Source organism: Aphis gossypii, chromosome 2 (assembly GCF_020184175.1).
Source record: "Aphis gossypii isolate Hap1 chromosome 2, ASM2018417v2, whole genome shotgun sequence".
Classification (NCBI taxonomy): Eukaryota; Metazoa; Arthropoda; class Insecta; order Hemiptera; family Aphididae; genus Aphis; species Aphis gossypii.
Window position 1 is genome coordinate 59,498,522 of NC_065531.1, and position 22,631 is coordinate 59,521,152.

The 22,631-nt window shown below is 25.9% G+C and overlaps 1 protein-coding gene across 1 annotated transcript in view; it reads right to left on the reverse strand.

Moving 5' to 3' along the window:
- LOC114122742 (serine/threonine-protein kinase pakA-like) overlaps positions 1-22,631 on the reverse strand; it is a 195,790-nt gene that overhangs the window by 131,523 nt on the left and 41,636 nt on the right. Inside the window, exon 2 of the mRNA XM_050202349.1 lies at positions 7,798-7,978. The gene's annotated coding sequence lies outside the window, so the exon portion shown is untranslated. The remainder of the gene's footprint in view (positions 1-7,797; positions 7,979-22,631) is intronic.

Consider the following 22,631-nt stretch of genomic DNA (forward strand, 5'->3'; position numbering starts at 1 on the left):
ATTTCGTTTGACGCCGAATTCAGAAAGTTATGTGTATTTTAAAGGTAAACGTAGGTAGTACTTCTGAGTTTTGAATTTCGAAGAATATGTACATAGAATATACAATACCGTACTTCGTTTTAAATAAATAGATTTGACGTAGTAGTGCATTGAACTTGTATATGTTAACATTATTTAATTCTTAGAAAATTGTATTTTAAACTTAAATGTATAATAATATACAGTTTATGTTGTAAGTACACAACAATTTCAACAACCATGGGAGCTAATAGAGTAATTTAAACAATATTATATATTTTAAATACAAATTAATTTTTTTAGCAGTTTAGTCCCTCCATTGTCCCCGTCAATGAGCGTACATGACTGAATTTAACATCAGCATCTCAAATATATTTTAAATACGTCTGTACTTTAAAACACGATATTTCTTTTTATTTATTTGCATTTACTTATCTTTAATATATCTTTCAGCCATATTATACAATATTTTATTTTTTTTCCAAAAATAATCGTCGTCTATATTTTAACGAAGTCGATGTATCAACATACGGTGTGACTATAACAATGGTCGAGACACAAAGTCATCGAAGCCTACGGATACACGTCATGGTTGGAAAAATATGTTTATACGATCGAATACCGTCGATAAACGTCTAGCGAATGTGGTTCAATAGAATGTGAGCCCGAAAACCAACATAGAAAAATATTCGAGTATAAAATATATCTAAGCCTCCGGTGCGTACGTCGTCAATGGTGGTATCGTTATTATTTCCGGATCATTCCGCTCTGTGACAAATTTAATAACGTCTCGTCATAAGGGCCGTGTGGCCGGTGCCCCAAGCACTTCCGGTACAAATTCTCGAACGTATCCATTCCTAGGCACTATTATATGTATAGCAGTATGGCCGATATAATATACGACGGTGCTAAATGCAATCCGTTCCTATTTTACGAGTTTCCAGCGCGGCGCGGTCGAAATTGAAATATTATTTGCACGTACTTTGGTCCTACTGTTTGGACGTAATTTACAATTCAAAGATGATATTATAATATTTTTTTTTTTAATACTGATGATTTTTTTTTGGAGCAATAATTTAAGATCAATACTATATTATAATGATTGCTTATTAAATTCCTATAGTTTACATGTTTCTTTAAATAGCGTGATACGTAAGCTTAGTCAATTTGATAATAATTAGGTTAACTATTTAGAATTAACATTCTAAAACTGTTGTATTTATCAACAACGATTTTTATTTTTACAGTTATTGTAATATTGTGTGGTCCATCTGTTTAAAAATGTTATTTGCGTAAAAAAATTTATTTGGGTTACAATTTGTATTGATACTTATTGTAATTGCAATAAAAACTATATTTTAAAAATCAAAAAAACTGAAAATGAATCTGATAATATTATAAAAAAAAAACTAACGTATAGATTTTAAATGTATTATAATATATTTTTGTTTAAGTATTTAAAATAGATGCAAGAACATAACTGAGCATTATTTTACTGTAAAATTTAAATTTCCATTGATAACCACCGTATGTTGGAGAATGTTTTTTTAATCAAATACCATTAAAATCTTGCTGCACGACATTCAAATTTATAAAATCAATTATCAATTGATGGATTTTGAATTTTATTTATTTATTTGTTTGATTGTTTGTTTTATTTATTAGACGCCCTTACAATCATCTTTAGTTCGAATAGATCGCTGAGAATGCTAATATCTACATAATACAAACATATTTCACTTTTAATACAATTTTGTTTATAACAGCTATGTGTTCATTTTACATTATTTTACATTCATTAAGACAAGTGTTTTCATGTCAATCAAAAATGACGGAAGTGCAATTTAATACATATTTGAATTCATATTTGTTATGAGTAAGGTTCAAGACTATTTACCATCTTTAAACATTTTTATGTATAATAGTCTCTATGTAAAATATATTATATTGAATTTGGGATATTTTAAATCTATAAACGAAGTTTTATTGTATATATTTATTAAATTTTATAAAAAAAGTCATGTTCTAAAAATTTAACCATTTTTAATAATTATTAATAATATCATATGAGTAAATATTTTCGTTCACTCGTGCATATCTCGTTTTTACCAATTTTTTTCATCATTATATTTTTATTTTTATATTTGAGAGAATCGTTTGGTCACATAAATTTTTATTACACACTTTCTTTAATATTTTTAAAATATTTATAACAATAAGTTGTGAATTATAGTTCGAGCATTATGAGCATCTGGTAGAATACGTTATATCCAATAGTTGAGGATTTGGTAGTAACAAATATTTTTATATATATCTTACAACGAACATTTTGTAAGTTAAATGTGCAAGGTTTTATGTAATTATAAATAAGTTTAATGATTAAGATAATTTGTCTTTTTTTTTGTTTTGCAAATATTTTAGTGTTAATTTTTTTAATCCTATAATATGAATGTAAACTTACCCGTATTTTTAATGTTATTTTACGAATAATAACAAAAAACTCTTATATTCGCGGTGTATTCTTAAGTAAAGTGTTTTACAATTAAAATTCACATCTTAGTGATTCAATCCCAGAATATTGTTTGAAATTTAAATACGAATTATAAACCTTAAGCTAAGATGGAAAATACATCCAATTAAAAAAAAAAATACAACTTCAACAGTCAGTATTTAAATAAGATTAGGGTGCATTTTTAAACATTATTCTTGTAAAGACTATTTTTTTCTTCTTAAATTATTGTTTTCTTTGATCATTACCATTAGCCTAATTATTACGAAAAGCTTATTGAATTACAAAGTATATTTTCTCATACGTAAATATGCATATTTATGCATTCTTACTATGGAAAAGCACGCATAAAGACTATTTGTTCAATAAAACCAAAAATAAGTATTCATTGAAGTTAAAAACAACGGAGTTACTTGTGTTGATATACGTAATTTATGCAAATATTTTTTATAAATTGTCATCTTTTAATAAACCATATAGTGGTGAATTATAATTTCGTAGTGGTTATATTTATAATTATTTATATAAATTACTGTGTAAATTATTTAAATATCGATATTCTAATATTATAAAATACAAATGTATATCAACAGTATATAAGGCTGATAGTTTCTAGGAGCAAAGTCTGATATCGAGATCAGCGGGTGGTTTCTCCACCACAGTTTTGCGTACAATTATGTGCCTCAGGACTCACTCGTCTGGTCGGTGTTGCTTGTATTCCCATAACAATATAATACCCTTTAGAAACGAGCTTGCTGAGTGTAGAAAGCAAAATGACCATAATAATATTTCATTGTTTATATACTCAGTGGCAAACTGGGTTTAGTTTACACTGCAGACGACAGGGGGCCTTTTAGTAAGCGAAATGGTTAAATGTTTTGCTGATTTCCTAGTACATTTCAGGAGTTCGCAAATTTATATTGTATATTTGTATTAGTTTTGGATATTGAACTTACATGATTTATTATTATGTTATATCGTATTGTACGATAAATAGACTAATAAACCACATACATATATATTTATGTACGTTTCTAGTATCGGGATTATGATCCGTTACGAAGTCATTTTGTAGGTATTCACACATGCATTACACACCGATGCGTCATACGTATTCGAGCGGTTATTATCCCAGACTATAGTCACACTAGCTGTTTCCTGAAATTGGAGGGATGTTGCCATATGGATGACATTTCCCTAATATGGTTGAGTACATGTGTAAATACTGACTACTGAAATCCAATAACTGAGGTCCATTTTTATCTATTAGTAATTAAATATTTTCATTAGAGATACATACTATAGTTATATTGAAACAATTTATATGGTGGCTTGATTATTTGGTATTTGAATATTCTCCAGATTTTAATTACATTGCTACGTAACCAGACAAGGGTAAGAAAATGTTATATATACTGGAAAATTTGGTTAATTCACTTTTTATGTTGATTAAAAACCATCAATTGTATTTTAATAATAATAACGCACAATTTTATCTTTTAAATAGTTAAGTGTGTTATTATATATCTGCAAAAATAAATATTTTTAAATTACATCAACAAAAACTGATAGGTATACAATATTTATATAGAATCTCATTATTATTTGTTAGTTATTATTTACTTTAATAATGTCTAAAATTATAATAACAAGATGTTTTTTTAAATGAAATATATTCAAAAATAAGCTTTTTAATTAGTTGACTTAAAAAAAAGTCCTAAATTGACCTTTTCAAAGTACGATGTAACTACACTTGAATCGATTTTAAAGAACTTCTCGAAACTTTTGGAGCGCTCCTTTATCCCGATAAATCGTCAATAGAAAAAACATCATTGTAAAACCAATATCGGTCTACCATTATTATTTTAAAACTAATTTGGAACAATGCATTGCGTTTTTCAAAGACAAAAAAAAAATAACCATTAATCTAAAAAAAATTATAGATAGAGTGTATATTTAAATATATATATGTATAAGAAGTTGAGTTATCTGAATTAAATTTAAATCATCATAGTAAAACTATTATAGTTACAACGTTATGTATTCATTGTTTATGTAATTGCATTATTGTTATCTATGTTGGTCTAAAAACAGTATTTATTTTATTTTAATATGTATATATTTTATAATGAAATATAACAGTCGATCAATCAAACCAAGAGTTGGATTTAATTATAAAAAAAATATCATATTAATTAAAATAATATTTAAAATTCCGGTTTTGTAATATGACGGTAAAGGTATACTACTTTTTCAATTTAAATAATAATATAGAAATACTGAACATAATACGATGGTAATATTTGGAATAATACACATGTGGATCATCAAAGTCATAAATTCCTATTTTTAATTTTATTAAATTATAATATCTTTTTAACAAATTGGTATGATATGTCTTATCGCCATTATCAAAATTAGTATACGTGTATAAGTAAATATATATGTATGTGTGTGTGTACATACGGTTCATCATAAACATGAGGTCACATGGGGTTCTAAGTTATTCCCATATGTGTAAAATATCTAAGATTATATATATATATAAAGTTAGTTATGGAACCAAGTAAAGAGATATTTTTGGTTGCAACACTGTCCTGAATAATAAACTATAATTAAAAGTATTTGAAGATAATGATGAACTGCTAATCTCGCTGTTTTTTGAAAGATAATAATATTCATATTCTAACAGTTGATGAAATACTTTTTGATGCATACAAAACTCAGAGTTTTGAGTATTTGAATTAATATTTGTATGTTTTGATGACAGTAAAATCACATATATTGAATAAAAATATTATGATGATTGGTACCTATCTGGACACTAGGGTCAGTTTATACATTTATGTGAATATTTAAAGTTTTATTAAAGACACTATTAAATACGCTTTTCAGTTTAAATTTTTCTCAACAGAAATATAGTATTTAATTGTTTTGTGCTCTTATTAAATCACTTTACACTAACGTGTACTATGATATTATACTTCGTGATATTCATTAACAGCAGTATATTATATTTTTACAAAAAGCTTGTAAAATAAATAAAAAAAATGTTACTTTTATATTTTATTCAGTAAAAATAATAATAATAAACCATTTCATTAACATTAAGGTAAAATTATTATTCTTCTTAGTTACAATAGTAAAGTTGATTCTCTGAAATGAAAAATAATAATAAAAACTGTTCTTTTATGGTTATTTTCAAACTGCGTATAATTACCAAAAGTTTTAATTAGTATTTTCCTCTTGACGATGATTTTTTTTGTTATTTACTTCATTTAGAGTACTTTTTGATTATAATTAGGTATAATGTGCACCATTATAAATCAAAAACTATACAAAAGCATTTGTGATAACTAATTTATGTATGATAAATATATCATAATATGTTTATCAATTTTATTGATGAATTTCCAATGATAGTAAAAATAGTATTGTTGGTAGTAATGATGTCGATATAGTAGATAATTTTATAGTAGTAGTAGATAGAAATTTTATAAGAAAAATCTAAAAATCTTGTTAGTGGTCCATTGTCGGCGTAGTACTCATCTATTACGTTGTGTCCAAATTGGGTGTGAAAATATAGGACTAGTAGGTAGGTATAGTATCAAATAAATGGATAATATGTGGAAATATATTTTACACTTTTATATAAAATTAATTTCTATAGAGTTAAGTTAAAAATAACCGATGATTAATTTAATATACTTGGTTGATTTGTTAAAATTATGTAATAATTTTAAAAATTTAAATAAATTAAATTTATATTAATTTTAACTTGGTTTTAGATGTTTTCTACTATTTTGATGGCAATTACCACCAACAACTCAATTAATCAATTGCCTCTAACTTTTAATATATTTTAGTTATAGGCCTTGACCATAAATTATATATAATGTATTCATGATTGTTTAGAATTGCAAGTATAGACATGCTGCAAGCTTATTCGAACACTAATAACAAAAACTTTTGTGGTAAGTAAGTATCATGAATAATAAATTAATTAATGATCAACACTAATGTATTATTTATGGACACATAAAATTAATTTATGAAACTTTGTTATATAATTCAAAGTGATTTGTTTGTGTTTTTTTAATACAATATGTTTTGTATTAGAAGCATCTAATTGGTGTCATATTTTTAAGTAATATATATATATATATATATACACATTTTAGTTATTTTACAAATATATAAATATACAAGGATTTTTTTTATTATTATTATTATTATTATGACTATCATAATATGATATTATACAATATCATAAAATTGTTCAACATTAAAGTTAATTTGTTACATAACATTACAATTTAAATATTTAATGATTTACGTAAAGTAAAAAAAATTAAAAACAAAATTTTAAATGTATTTTATTCTCGGCAAATTGAAACATCAATATTCTACATTTCTAATGTATAATTTCAACGTTTGAACGATAATACTTTTGTTTTGTAATTATAAACTATTCTGTTTTTATATTAATATTATTATTCAATATATTTAAATATAAGTAAGTAAGTAATATTTTTATATCTCACTCTTGACTAGGTTTTGGTTCTGTTTTAATTGTTAGGTAGGTTCATTAGATTATTAAAGTACCGTGAGAAATATTATAATTAAATATAATTGTTATTTAGATAATCAATTTGTAAGTTCTTCACAATGAATAAATTAGTTATGAATATAAAAAAGATACATTTTATTCTATGAGCCATTAGCATTTAGTCAAATAGACTGATGAAAAGTTGTTCGTTGAAGTGTAAATCAGTGTCATTAAACCATTATATTGTGTGGTATTAAATAATCACTAATTATTAATAATTCCATTTTATATTAAAACAATCATTTTTTTATTTTTTATTTTCTGACAATCATCGTCTAATTTATTGAGCACGTGACGCACGATACATCAGCCATCACTACTGTCCAAGGTAAATGTTTTAGTAATTTCTATCCTTATTAAGTCACCCGAATTTTTTAAAAAGTTTTCGAATCTGTTAAAATGAAAATTAGAAAGAAAAAAATATTTACATTAAAATTGATAATTTTACAAATTTTAGTTTTTTAGTGGGATAAAATAAATCTTATTAGCAATGATTTGGAATTGTTATTATTAAATTGTGTATTTTGTTTAACCGTTTAAGGCCTGTGTATTATAGAAACTATTATCGAAAATATTGTAATGGCATGTGACCGTCGGGCATTGTTGTAACATACAATATTTTATAATATTATATTACGTAACATTACTCGTGAATACTCACGTGAGCATGATGGTGAGTGGGTTCTGCAGTGTTGTTCTCATGGGACTGTCCAGAGGTCCTCTGCCGAAGCCGGGCCAGGGCGCTTTTCAGCCCCTCCGTGTTTGCCCTACCGGTGTACAAACCACGCCATCTCTTCGACCTTGCATCCGCCGCCGGCACCACAAACACTTAACTTTAACATCTAAAAAATAAAATATTTTATTACTTATTTATTTTTATTTATTCATTTTTTTGTTTTATAGACAATTTATACTTTGAAACAATATTTTACTGCTTCATATGCCTGCTGACAGAGATAAAATAAAATTCAACACTGATAAATACAGTACTCATATTATGTGAAAATTGGACTAACTTTTTTATCTATGTTAAATGGATAAAAATTAATATACTTTGTATTAAAAAAAAATATTTATCTTGTTATTGACATGTAAAAATATATTTGAATAATTTGTTTGAAAATAACCTAGAAATTAAATTATATATTCATTAGCTTATATTAAATTGTTAAATATCAAAAAAAGTATGATTGATTCTTCGAAGTAAATAAAAAAAAAAGCATTTAAGTATGTATAACAGTATTTTAAATCATAGAATTTAAATAACGTAGAATTTTTATGGCTCATTATCTATGTGCCTATATTTTTGTTTTGACGTACTATCTAAATATTTTAATATCATTATATTCTATTTAAAGTTATATTTATACTTTATTTATTTTAAACAAGAAGCATAACTTATTATTTTTATAATAATAATATTTACTATTGCATTAATCATCATTAATTGGTCACAAAAACCAATTTATACAAAATATAGTTCTAAAAAATATTGATAGAAAATTTCCAAATTTAATAATCTAGGTGTACTGAGGAAAGTTTTTCGAGGAGAAATGACCTTTGTTGGAAATGATTTTTGTTAACTTTAATAAAATAATGGAAGCTATTCACCCCAAGGGAAAAATATCGTTTACATGTAATATTATTCAAGGACATAATATGAAATAATACCACTCACAACCACACTATTATTTCAATCAAATCCCATCTACAAATAATATAATAACCATCTAATAAATAAAACATGACATTGATCTCGATGTCTGATAAACTCAACGCTGATACAATCCTGATTAACTTTACTAAAGTAATTTAATAGCAAACGTTTAAACAATCAAACCGCTGTAGTATACATTATAATACTAATAGGCGATTTTCCCAATCATAGACAAGTTTCTAAATACAACTAGTATAAATTGTATAATATATAGAATAAAAAATAATGTTTATACAAACAAAATAATAATAAAAATATCGAATCGTTTGTAAATTACCTATTGAAAAACGAATTTCAATTAGAAATATTAAAGAAATGTAAAAGTTTGCGTTTTAAGAGTTCAAGTTTTATTTGTAAATAATAAACGACATTTATGTTGAATAATTTATGTGTACCTGTACATAATATTAAGTTAAACAATATTTAAAGATTAACAAAATTTGAATTACCATCCATTTTTCATGTTGTAAAATAAATTAAAAACAAATCCTTTACCCACAATGGAATCGATCATCATTTTGTAAACACGCTTATTGCTTTAAGACTTCGAGATTTGACAAAACAAAAAAAAAAAAAAAAAAAATGATTATATTTTAACCAAACAAGACCGCGTTGTTATGTTTATATACTAATAATCTCGCATAAAGTGTATTAGGTTGGAAAATAGTTTATAAAAATTGAAAAAATACGGCAAAGAGTGCGTGGAACCTGACAAAGTGAAATTTTAATGTAGCGACGCATAATACGGCAAAGAGTGTACGCGTATGTGGGCGCGTGTGTGTATGCACATAAATCGGTGACGCGCAGTGAGGTATACACAAGATATATTGTGGCTGGGGAGAGTGTTAGGGAAATGGGGTCTAGACGAGAGACTAGCGGAGAGCAGGCGGAGAGAATTGGTTGGTGTAGGGCCAAATCTGCTGAATCGCGCATAAAATTTGCAGTAAACACAAAGGGGACTATGGCGGGGACGGCGGGCACCGTAAGTTTGGTCGAAGGTGTGTGCAAGTGAGCGTGTATGTGGAACGTTCCTGGGGAGGGTAAGAGTTTCAACCCGTTTTTCGTGTACAGCACCCCCGGCCGGGGGCACTGCCGTTAGCACGCGCATAAAATTATTATCTCGACGCACGGCGTTGCAGTGCGTGTTCGGTTATCGATTATCCACGTGCGTGTGCTGGAGTGATTGGAAAGTAGGGCCGGCGTGGAATACAACCAAGGGACTGTGGTGTGGTGGTTTTCAATTTTTTTTTTTTATTTTATTATTATTATTATATGCTCATTGCTTATCCCTTATACGCTAGCGAACCGCACACGATTTTCCATAGGACCACTGACCTAGTGCTGAGGTTTATTCAACATGTTCGGTTACAGGCTGTATTTATTGGTATTGCCCCTAATTATGCTCATTTAAAATCAATTTTTCATGATGCAAATTATTTTCATACATTTTATATCATTATAAATAAACATGAAACATATCAACGAGGTTACGAAAATCATTAAATACATTTGTTTAGTTATTGAAAAAAAACATTAGAAATGCCTTGTGACGCAGCGCTTTAAATTTTTTTCTTTACATAATCACGATAAACGAGTTTAATAAAATAGAGAGATTTCCAACGAGATTACAATATTTTACAAAAGAAAAATTACTATTGAAAATGTCCAAGCCCATATAAAAAATATCACACAAAGAGATTTGGTTCTATTGAGAATCAAATGGTCCTGCCAGAGGTGGAAAATACGGTTGGGAGCCACTGTTTTCCGTATTAAGACTTACTGACAACGAAAAATATCGTGGTTCGCAGTCACGGTTCATTATTTCTACCACCTCAGCGCTCTTACTGTGGTCTGATCGCCTCAATCGTGGTTTAAGGTTCGGCGATTACAGTTGAAATTGTGGTAATCGTTTTACATGCATGTGGATAACCACGACATTTTCTAAGGTCAGCATAGTTAAATATAAAACTATAGCCAACGATCGTTTTCTACGCGTCTACTTCATGGTTTATTCTTAAAAGATTTTTGATAAATCTTTTTCATCGTTTAAGAGCGCATTAAGTGTTGTGCAAAATGTGTTTTTGAAAATATTGATCGTAACTGGCTTTTTATTCTGTGTCTGTCGTGTCGTAATGTTCTTGATCTAATAGTTTTCGCGTCGTTGAGCACGAATCCTTAGAAACTATTAAATAGTAATGTTAAGTGTGAATATATTTCAACAAAAAACGAATTTTATACGCATTGCCAAACTCTAATACAAGAATTATTCGTATCATAAATGTCACACATGCATATTAAATCGTATAGTCATTACGTATTGTTTTATATGACTTATTACTCATATTATACAATTATAAATTATACTCATAGTTTGTATACATATATGTAGTGGTAACCAGATATAGGTTAAAAAATATACAGGTGTCTGGTTTTGAGTTATTGAAAATGAGTTATTTGCTATATGTCTAGATATAATTGGTAGGTATATTCCAAATTTATCACAGGAGGATAATTCTATCTTTGATACCTATAATAAGTCTTTACTTTTTAGTAGCATTATTTAGCATCTTCAGTATAGTTTGATTTTTTTTTTTATACAAATTTATTACAATTTAACACTACATTTTGTACATCATATCGTGTAGCCTATGAATAACCATTGAAAATGTAATGTATGAAAGCTATCAAATAATATTTATACGTATAGTTATGTCAATAGAACCTTCGAAGTCATTTATTTTATATAGCTAATGATATAAAAGAAGACAATACGGAGTCGATAAATATTTTAGAAAATTGTATAATTTCTGTTAACTTTAATATATTATATTCCCCGGAGTTTTCTGAAAATACTTATATTATAATATACTCGAAAATAAAGGCCAACGGAATTTTACGATTTTCCCGACAGCTGTCGGTTAGGTAGCAGGTTCACGTGAAAACATTATAACATGGTATAATAGGTAGATATTTCTTGTTTTCAGACTATCGGGCCTAAACGGTACGGGTACCGCACTCGAACGGAAATGATGTATATAATGTTATCCGTCGCGTGATCGGAATAATGTCGTATAATGTTCCTCAAACGACGACAAGCAGCTACATGTAAACTATTAATATATATTAAGCAGACAGTATCGTGAATGACTCACTCGATGTTCATGACAAACACCCTGGAAAAGGTTTTAGGTTTTTAGTGTGTTCGTTGCGAAACACACACCACACATCAGCACACAAGCGCGCTCGCCCACCACGCGATGCGTAATTTAGTTTGATAAAGCCGACGCCAACATATTTTTTTTATTACGTACCTCCGCAATTAAATTGAATAATTAAAATTTATAATAAATCATATTTATTGATATAAAAATATATTACATAAAATCCACACATTATTTTCGGCACTACTGCTGATTATTTACGATGTTAGGTACCCAAAAATGAAGGAATTTTTGGGATAAATGTATATATGATACCAAACATTAAAAAAATAAAATAAAAATATTAAAGTTATTAATTCCACTATACATATAACTTATTATGCCAGTAATGTTATGTTTTATTAGAAATTATAGAAGATATAATATGTAAGCAGTGACTGTTTTTTATTACTCAACAAAATAATAATCGTGACTTTATTTGTATAATTATATTTTATAAAATTCAAAGATCATGTTATTTTTACTTTGAAGTATTTATAATGTATTGTAATTTATACCCATTATCATGCACGAGTACTTAAAATATTATTACAGTTAATAGTTAAAATTATTTATATCTCTTAAAATAAAAAATACACCTAGTTATCTATGTTAGGTAACAATTTATTAATCACCTAATATAAATTTATGTTAGTTGACATTTAAACGATTGATTTTATTTCATTTAAATTGGCAACTAATAATATTTATAAAATAAAATTATTTAGTTTGAATTTTCATGAATTTTAAATTCTTAAAAAAAATAAAAACTTGCTTAGCTTATTTTATTTTAGAAAAAGATTGTTTTCCAAACTGTAATTTTTTCATATGAAGTGATTACAAAAAATATTTGTGAGTTTTAAAATGTTTAATGGCTCGTAATACTCATATTTTTTTTTTTATTGCAAACTTAAATAAATGTTGTATTTAAATATTTAATAAACAGTGTTACATTTAATACACACAAAATATTATTGCTACTAAATTTAATATCAGATATTTTCAAATAGAGATTTTTATTTCACATTATATTCATGATTATGTTAGTTTAGATACAATATTACTATCAAATTTGATTGGCATATATTTATAGTTTTGGGAGTTTCATTGAAACATATAATATATGAATTGAATGGTTTGATGCACGTTATATCATCACTTTTATACTTGTATATAATACTAATATTAAAGATATTTTATTATTGATTAAATATTTTATTTTATTTGATATATTATCTTTATTAATGTGAAAGGAAATATTATTTGACTATACGTATTATGATCGATATTAAAGATTTTTACAAGTAATAATATGTGTGCAGTAAAATACTTTTAAAATAATTAAAATAGTTCTAAAATGTAGCAGTATTAAACAATTATTTAAAACATCATACTATAATATATGAAAAATCTAGTTCAATTTTAAAAGAAGTTTGTGTTTGAATATATATATATAATTTTGTATGCATATACCCCAATACAAAATATTCAGTAAGTTTTTGATTTACATAATATAAGGTTATCATATTTTATGTGTTTCACTTTGTTGAAAAATATTTCATGTAAGTTAACTATATACATATTTGTAGTATATGGTTAACATAAAATAATTTATAAGCTAAGATAAAAAATAATTAGTTTGTAATAAAAATTATTATCTTATTCGTGAATAGTGAAAACGTCTTTTTTGTAACAATAAGTAGCAAAATGTTTTTCTTGTAATATTATATTGATTAACGCGTGGATTTTTTTTTTTTATCTCATTACATTCGGGTTGGCTTAGGTTCTTCGGCAACTATTCCTTTGGGTTAAAAATGCGCCCGGAAACCTTTGTTATGTATCGTGTTGTTCCCGCGAGACCTTTGTAGATTTCATACGTTTTCATGGTACAGACGCGCAACACTGTCATTTTTCTCTGGGGGCCAATTTTTTTCTGCTAAGAATGTACATTGTACAGCATACAAATGGAAAACAGATTTAAATTTCTATTGAATGTTTGAAATCAATTCCACTGCAGGAAAATTTGTAATTCAACCGTATAATGCTATAATAGCAAACACAAATCTTGTAGAAATTATATTTACATTTTAAATATTCTTACGTTAGTAATTTAACTTTATTAATGCATGGAACCTGATTCGTTAGATAAAATACAAATAAATAAATTAAAACAATTAAAAAATATTCTAATTTAAATATTTTTTACTTAATGAAATGTAAACACATACTCACAATTTATTGGAACATTATTAACAATCTTTTTAGTAGAATCTTGTTAAAAATGTATATTTTAATTTAAAAATGTTTTTGTCTCGGTACATAAAATCTTAATTAAATAGTTCAGGCCATATTTTACCCCTTATTAATGAGCATCATATTGATATATTATTTAAAGTAAAATCAAAGTAAAAGTTGTTTGTTTATATTATGAAAACCTATAAAAGTACAAGCTAAATTTTGAACAATTTTAATGATGTTTTAAATAGGGGTGTTTTAGATATTGTGTTAAAGTTTTCAAAATATTATGTTAGTACTTCACTTGGGTCTTAAAAAACTTTAAAACTATCTTGCTGAATCAATCTTGCTTTATCGTCCTTACATTATGTAACCGTTTACATTTTTTTCTATATATATAATGCACATACCAGCTGCTGGTTAGTGTTTCATCGGAACTATATTATTGCTTTAAATATTATTATTATCTTAAACTGTAACTTGTTTATTGTGTTTATAAACTAAATATATCACATATCATATAGTTTAATTAATTTAATACTAGCTATATATTTTTTTGTTTTGTTTTGCTTTTTTTTTTAATATGATAATGTTAAATGGATATATCAAAACTATTGGAAAGCATGAGGTACGATTCCGTAAATAAAATTTATTATTATTGTCCTAACATTACCAGAAGGAATTTAAAATTTGTCATCCGATCCGTATAATATTTTGTCCAAGATTCAAACTTTTTGTTTTAAAACCTTGAGTTTTTCAAGCCAAATAAAATACGTAAAATATATACTTACTTACCCTGCCATATTATTATAGACAAATAGGTAGGATAAAGTCTAATGGGATGAAAACTATTTATTCTCAGTACCAGTTATATGAATCATAATATAATCGTACAGTTAAAACAAACGTATAGAACACAGCTATATAAATAGTTAGGGTTGAACACTATAATATGTTTTAGATAATATAATCCCCACTTTTAGCTACACCGAAGAGACAAGGTAATTTTGCTTAGAAACGATTTCACTACGGACGTTACTCTTTTTAAACAATTCATACCCTCTTTATACCAGAGATTTTATCCAAATTCCCTTTAACCGAAACGTTTTTTTTTTCAACCATTAAATTTCGATTTTTTTCAAGCTCGGCTTTTTCTACCACAACTCTGACTTTAATCTCAAACCGATCCTTACGTTTCTTCAATTTCGTTGGTATAAACTATGCTTAAGTGAGCTCAGCTTAAATAGAAAGATAGGTTGTTATAATTATTATTCTATATAATCGTTTTATATTCATATAAACTAAAATTGATAAACGGATACTCATCATGAAATGAAATAAATATTAATTATTCCAAATATTAGAAAATTAAAATATTTGAATGCAAGTTAATTATTATATGCAAATAAAAAAATATTAACAAATTATACAATATAAATTATCTGTATCGTTGATTCGATTAATTGTGTATATATGTATTTGTTTAAGTAATATTATTCTGACATCGTTGCTCAGATATTATATTATAAAATGAATACATTGTTTTCCATTATCAGAATTGGTTTAAATAATGTTTGATATTAAATTGTAGTCTATTGTTTTAATTTGAATTTATTAAAATATCAAACATTGCAATTTTGTTTGTAATTTTATGTGTATAGAGTCATAAAACTAATAAAAGTCAAAATAATTTAACATAATCAATTAATACAATATTATATTGTCCATTGTTATATATTTGCATACGTATGGGGTTTTCACAAGAATTTGTTAAACCAATCAGCTTCATTATCAATACATGCTTATGGATTTTTATACCACGCATTATTAAATACTAATGGAAAAACGATATTTAAAATAAATAAAATAGTGTTACCCATCTATTCGTTTTGAAGTGTACATAGTAACCTAGGTATAAAAAGACCAAATACTAATAGACCGGTACAAATAAAACTTTATATTCCTATGATACTTACTATTTTTCACGGTTTATGTATAAGTCCTTTTTTTATTTTTTGTTCTTTATATTTCACTCATATTCGAGTATTTTTTATAGCAAACTCAACAATTTTCGTAGTATTTTATCCGTATCAATACGTATTGGACATTAGTTATTCATTTAATACTTCTCAACTTCTATTCATAAAAATAGTTTTTTTTTTATATATTTATATATACATCACATAATAAAACCCGGATATACCGGATATAGGTATTATATTATGAAACACACAATAATGAAATTCATATCCTAGATGAACATTATATAAAAAAATCGAACACACTTATTCTTTTGATACGTCACACGTGTTCAAATAATTAATACTCGAGCTTTTTTTGATACCCGTTAACCTATTGATAAAAAAAAAAAAACTCTTCCAAAACACAAGGTGTTATCTGAAATATTCAAGTGATGTTATTACTCCCACCAATCGTTAGAATATTCTAAATTTAATTCTTCCCATGATTGTAAACATTGTAAACTCTGATTCCTTGTTCCTATCAACAGACGAAATTTATTTCAATGCCACTCAAGTTTTCTTATTCAACAGATATTCTGATGAAACAATTTTCAAAAGTATCTGTTGACTCTTCAATAATACACCCATAAAGATTTACCTAATAGGTCCTTAATATACATTGATTTAATTTTACTGATCTGGTTTGTGCACCAAAATCCACATATACGTATAAATTATACAAATATCACGTATTACTAAAAACTATTAGAATAATTTGTTTCTGTTTCTAAACTAATCAAGTACAATTTTTTTAGATCATATATTTTAAAGTTGTTTTGAGATGTATAATAGAATAAAGTGTGTTTATTTGAATACATTTTATAAAAATTTATCAATTGATGAAAATATTACAGTTAAATAAAAAAATTATATTACATTATAATATACTAGTAGGTAAAAATAAAAGTAATAGAATCAATTCTATAAAATATTTGATGAAATAGTAATCTTAATATCAATACATAATATTAACTTAAATAATTGGTGTTTTTAATTCAGGATTTTATTTCAAAATTTAAATATTTTAAGAGAACTTTATACTAAATTTGTAAATTTTAAAACTTTTTTAATTTATTTCAATTTTCAAATTAAAAAAAAAACACCTAGGACCAAGCCCTATAGATATATGTTCATTACTTACCATTACATTTGACAATACAATTATTTACTCAATTCTTAAAAAATAACAGTAAAGTGAAATGGATTATTTTGAAAGTTAAATTGTATTTTTTAGCGTTAGGAAAAGTGTAGTTTTAATCTTAACCACGAGCATTTGTGCTGTAATTTTTTTTTTTTTAATCTGAGAGTGGCTAAAAAGTTAAATCATGCGTGTTTAATTTTGAAAGAATATCATAGCATATCATGGTTCTGAGTAAATGTTTATAAGATAATATCTAGATGAGCAATTTGATATTATATTCAAAGTTTGATTAGTGTTTAGTATTTATTCGCTTTTGTAAAGCTTGTCAGCATTTAGTGAATAATTATTATTATAATAACTTACTACAATTATAGTTTAACGGGAGATTTTACTTTTAAAAGACTTGGTATAAGTAGAACTTATATAAACAATAAAATATAAATCTAACCATTAATAGATTGGAAATCACTAGATTTGTAATATGGAGACTGCACATTGTGGTATTGGTTCTCTCAATAAATTATTTTTAAACATTAAAAATTGAAAATATTTAAAAGTTGTGTAACAGAATATAGAGATGAAAAACTTTGTTTTCAAATTTATAATTTAATTATGTCTGTTATTGACATTTGACAAGTATGTATAATTAAGTACCACTTTTCAATTAAAAAAAAAAAAAACTACTAGTAAGTTATACTTTTTTCATTACTTGTTTATTAATAATATTATAAATTGATTTTCTTTTTTTTTTAACTGTCAATAACAATGTGTACCATAATATTATATACCTACAAGGATATTATATTACACAAAGAAAGTTAAAATAATGCCAATAATTTAGTTTTACATTTTTAATTCATAACGATTGTTTGTAAAAACAAAAAAAACAAACAAGTTATTATTTTAAATTAATGCAATGTCCAGCACGTCAAGTGAAACTCTTAAAGACAACCAACTATTGTGTGAAGTTCATTCACATATTAAATAATATATCGAATGGGGTCGAACGATATCAAAACGTACCTAATAGTTATGGACCATAAATTAGGGTTGAACACTAATTTTCCCCTGGGTAAACCTACAGAATTCACACAACAGTCGTATTATTTATGACGTGGAAATTAAATTTAAACTCGCGTTATGTGTATTTGTCTCATTGTGGAAATTTCAGTCGGAAACAGCCGTCACACAGGAATCCGAACATTAACTTTTTGTACGGCTGTATTTCGAATGTGTGTACTGTATTGTGTTTGAATTGAGTACCTACATTTTAAACGCTGAAAACATAGATTCATTGGTGAAATAATAAATACAAATAAATAACTCACTCATTAAAATTTACTACAAAAGATTGTAAATAAAATTTAATATTAATAAAATATAGGATTATAATAAAATTAATAGTTTAAATAAGGCATCAAAAGGTATCAAAAATATGTCTACACCTGTATTCTTATAAAATCACGAAAATAAAGTATCTTAAAACACAATTCATATTTTAATTGAATTGAACTTTATTAATTGTAAAATTTAGATTAAGCTGGACGTATTTTATGAAAGTTATATAATTTTATAAGCCATCCACTATACATAAAAAAAATGTATCCACCCATGTTTAATAATTTAACTTACTGAAGAACTGTAAAACTCAGTTTATGTGTTTTTTGATAAACATAGAAACTTATATTTTTTTCTGTAATATGGTAATAATATTATATACAATATGCATCGTGTATATATCATAAATTCATGACCATTGGTAAAAATAAATTTATTTACCCACGAATAAAATTTGTATTGCAATTTGGTCGGAAGCCAGTAAAATTAAACCGGAATGTAATCCATTAACTTATATATTTCATGCCAAAATTTCCATCTGTCATTCGAATAAATACATTTTCTGATTTTCGAAAGCTTCATTGTTTTTTTTTTATGTTTATGTGGATCAAAATAATTAATTAATTTTGTAAGTGAATAAATTCGACCATCAATATTAGTTTTTTTTTTTTTTTAGATACATTCGTAAAAATAGTTACCTTATATTAATAATATACCTTGTATATTTAATATACTAGAATAAGAATAATAATTTAAATAATAATCTATATTATCGTGATTATTAATACAAATAAATAGTGTTATATACTAATACTTTTATCGATAAAACGATATTAACATTATTTAATATTATTTTACGTAAATAATTTAAATATTAAATGTATATTTCATATTAGTCTTTGGTAAATAATTAAATAAACAAAATTCAATTTTATGATTTTATCGGAAGATGAATAAATATTATGTTAAGCGATTCGATAAAAATATAAAATAAAAATTCTATTTTAATTATTGAAAAACTTAGTATAGTTGATATTATTTGGTTATTTAGTCAGAAAGTATTAAAAACTTTATCTTGATTCTCGGTATTTATGTATACGATTTACTCGTGAAACCGATAGAGATAAAAAAAAAATGAAGAATGATTGAATGTATTTTGATAACAAAAAAAACATATAGTAAAATAAGCAAAATAAGTAAACATGTTAACGCAATATTAAAAACCGTTGACTTATCAGATTCGAGCTAGCACAGTTAAACTTTCAATAACTATACATGTGATGCATTTGAAAAAGAAATATTTTTTTTGAGTTTAATAAGAGAACGCAATACAAAAAAAAAAAAAAAACAAAAACAAAAAAAATGTTTACATTGTGAAATTGCTTGTGCCTTCATCGTTCACGGTATTCTTTTACACTTTTACATCAATATATTATCGATATAAGGACTGTCGTGTTGTAATGCAAGCTGAAAGTATTTTCAAGTTTTACGGCCGCAGAGTCGAGACTTTGAATGATAATTAAATTACGTTTGAATGAATATTGGTTAAGGAAATCTACTTAATATTATAATATTATGCTAACTTTAATAGAAAAGTAAAGATACACGGTAAATTAACGATAATATTTGACAATTTACGAGGCATCACAACAATTATCTTTTTATAATGTGGCAAATAAAAATTATTCGAAATTATTTCCAAACGTTTTTCAGAAATTTTTTCTTATTTTATTAATCCTGAAAACTAAATTTCGGCTACGGCAAACATTCCGTTAGATCGAATTTGGTTAAAATAACTTTTTTAAATCATTAAAATTAGGTATCAATATTCTGGTCTTACAAAGTTACAAAATATAGTTTACTACACAACTTTAAGATTTAAGGATACCTACATACATCTACAATACGAATGGTCATTTATGTACCATATAGACAATTATATTGCAATAGTAATAATATGATAATTTATAACTTATATTTTGGTTATATGTGATAATATTTGGAGTTGTTTAAACAATTCTATGGTGTCGTTTTAATTTTATTAAATAATTTTAGACGATATTTAATGCGCTTATTATATATTCTTTGACGTTAAAAATCAACATAGACTCGATCAAACTGTCAAATATTATGACGTTTTTTTCTGATAAAAGATAATATAATGGATATGTAGGTATATTCATTTGAATTTAATTTTATAGTTGACATTTATTTAAAATTGTACCTTTTATTTTCATCGTTTATCGTTTCAGAAAAAAAAAAATTACCGTGACGATTATAATATTATATTGATTGACACTGCGGCGATGTCATTTCTGACGAAAAGATCGATTCGACCACCACACAGTTACGCTTAATCGCGGTCCCCGATCGTTTATTGTCTCTAGATATACACATTATATACACATTATATATTTATATATACATTCGATATAACAGTCTTGGCGACGTTTTGCGCAATACGACACCCCCGTGTATAATCCGAGCAACAAACTTCCTCTCACCTGTCCTAATTGTAGCTCAGGCGTCACGGAGACGTACGCCACGATTTTGCCGCGTTAGAACGAGTCTCGCTTCCGGTTTGGGCTGCGGAAAATCACCGCCCAACATTTACGACTGAATAACGATCGAGACGTGTATGTGCGTGTACAGCATGAACTTTATGATTTATACACGATAGGACTTTGGCCAATAATGACTGATAAAATTCATTTGGTATATAGAGTAACGAAAATTAATTATTTACGAATTTAATACAAAGCATAGTACAATATGTATAATATATTAATGCTTTTATTAACGTGTGCAATATGCATAAAAACGGTTGCAGCAAATACGATTATTGTTATTTCGGATGCTGTTTGACCGCTGACACCGCGATCCAGAGTAACGATGAAAATAAAAATGTATCTACCTACGTAACTAGTGTAACCTCCAAAAACGTGAAAAGGGTAAGCTGACAAAATAACTCCGATAAAATATCTCGAAGCCAATAATATATCGTTAAGAAATAATTTTGACAGTAATATTTTTTTTACGTAATATTATTTTTTATAATTTTATCCACCTATTACCTGCATTCTGTTTTTGATGACCACAGCACTACAGGAAAAACACATTTCGGTATTGTGGCTTTTCATTTCATAGTTTGTAAATTGTAGTACTTTGTAGTATATCACATTTTAACTGACGCTTACTGAACACTTTTTCTGTTTTCGTTTTGTATTTTTACTTGTGAAATATTTTTTTATTTTATTTAAAATGGCATTGAATATAATAAAAACTGCAAATTCAAAAAGTTTATTAGTACACAGCGGTTTCATTTTTACCAAAGAAACATAAAATAGTATTGCTATTGAAGTTAAACGTATAATATTACTGTTAATCATTAAAAATTATTATTTCTAGTACGTATATGGTCTTTATATTATTTTATGTATAGTTTTTAATTTAAGATAATTATATTTAAGTTTTGTATATACTTGTTGTACTTGTATGTTGTTTTAATTATATTCTATAGTAAAATTATTGAATATGTATGTCGTATTATCATGGTATATTATAATATGTATACAAGTGGACAAAAAAAATGAACTTATAAAAAATTATACCAACTTATTATTAATACAATTATTTAATACTAAAAATGTAATGTATGTTATATTTGTACTGGAGTTATATTATAGTTAGATCGCTAATATATTTTATGCTGGCAAATATTTTTCTAAGCAATATGTTAGTGATGTCATTTATCTGTAATTGCGAGAAAAATATGACAAGCTTTTATCGTGAGCATGAGGAGGGAGAGTAGATTCCAAAAAAAAAAAGGAAAGTGAAATAGGG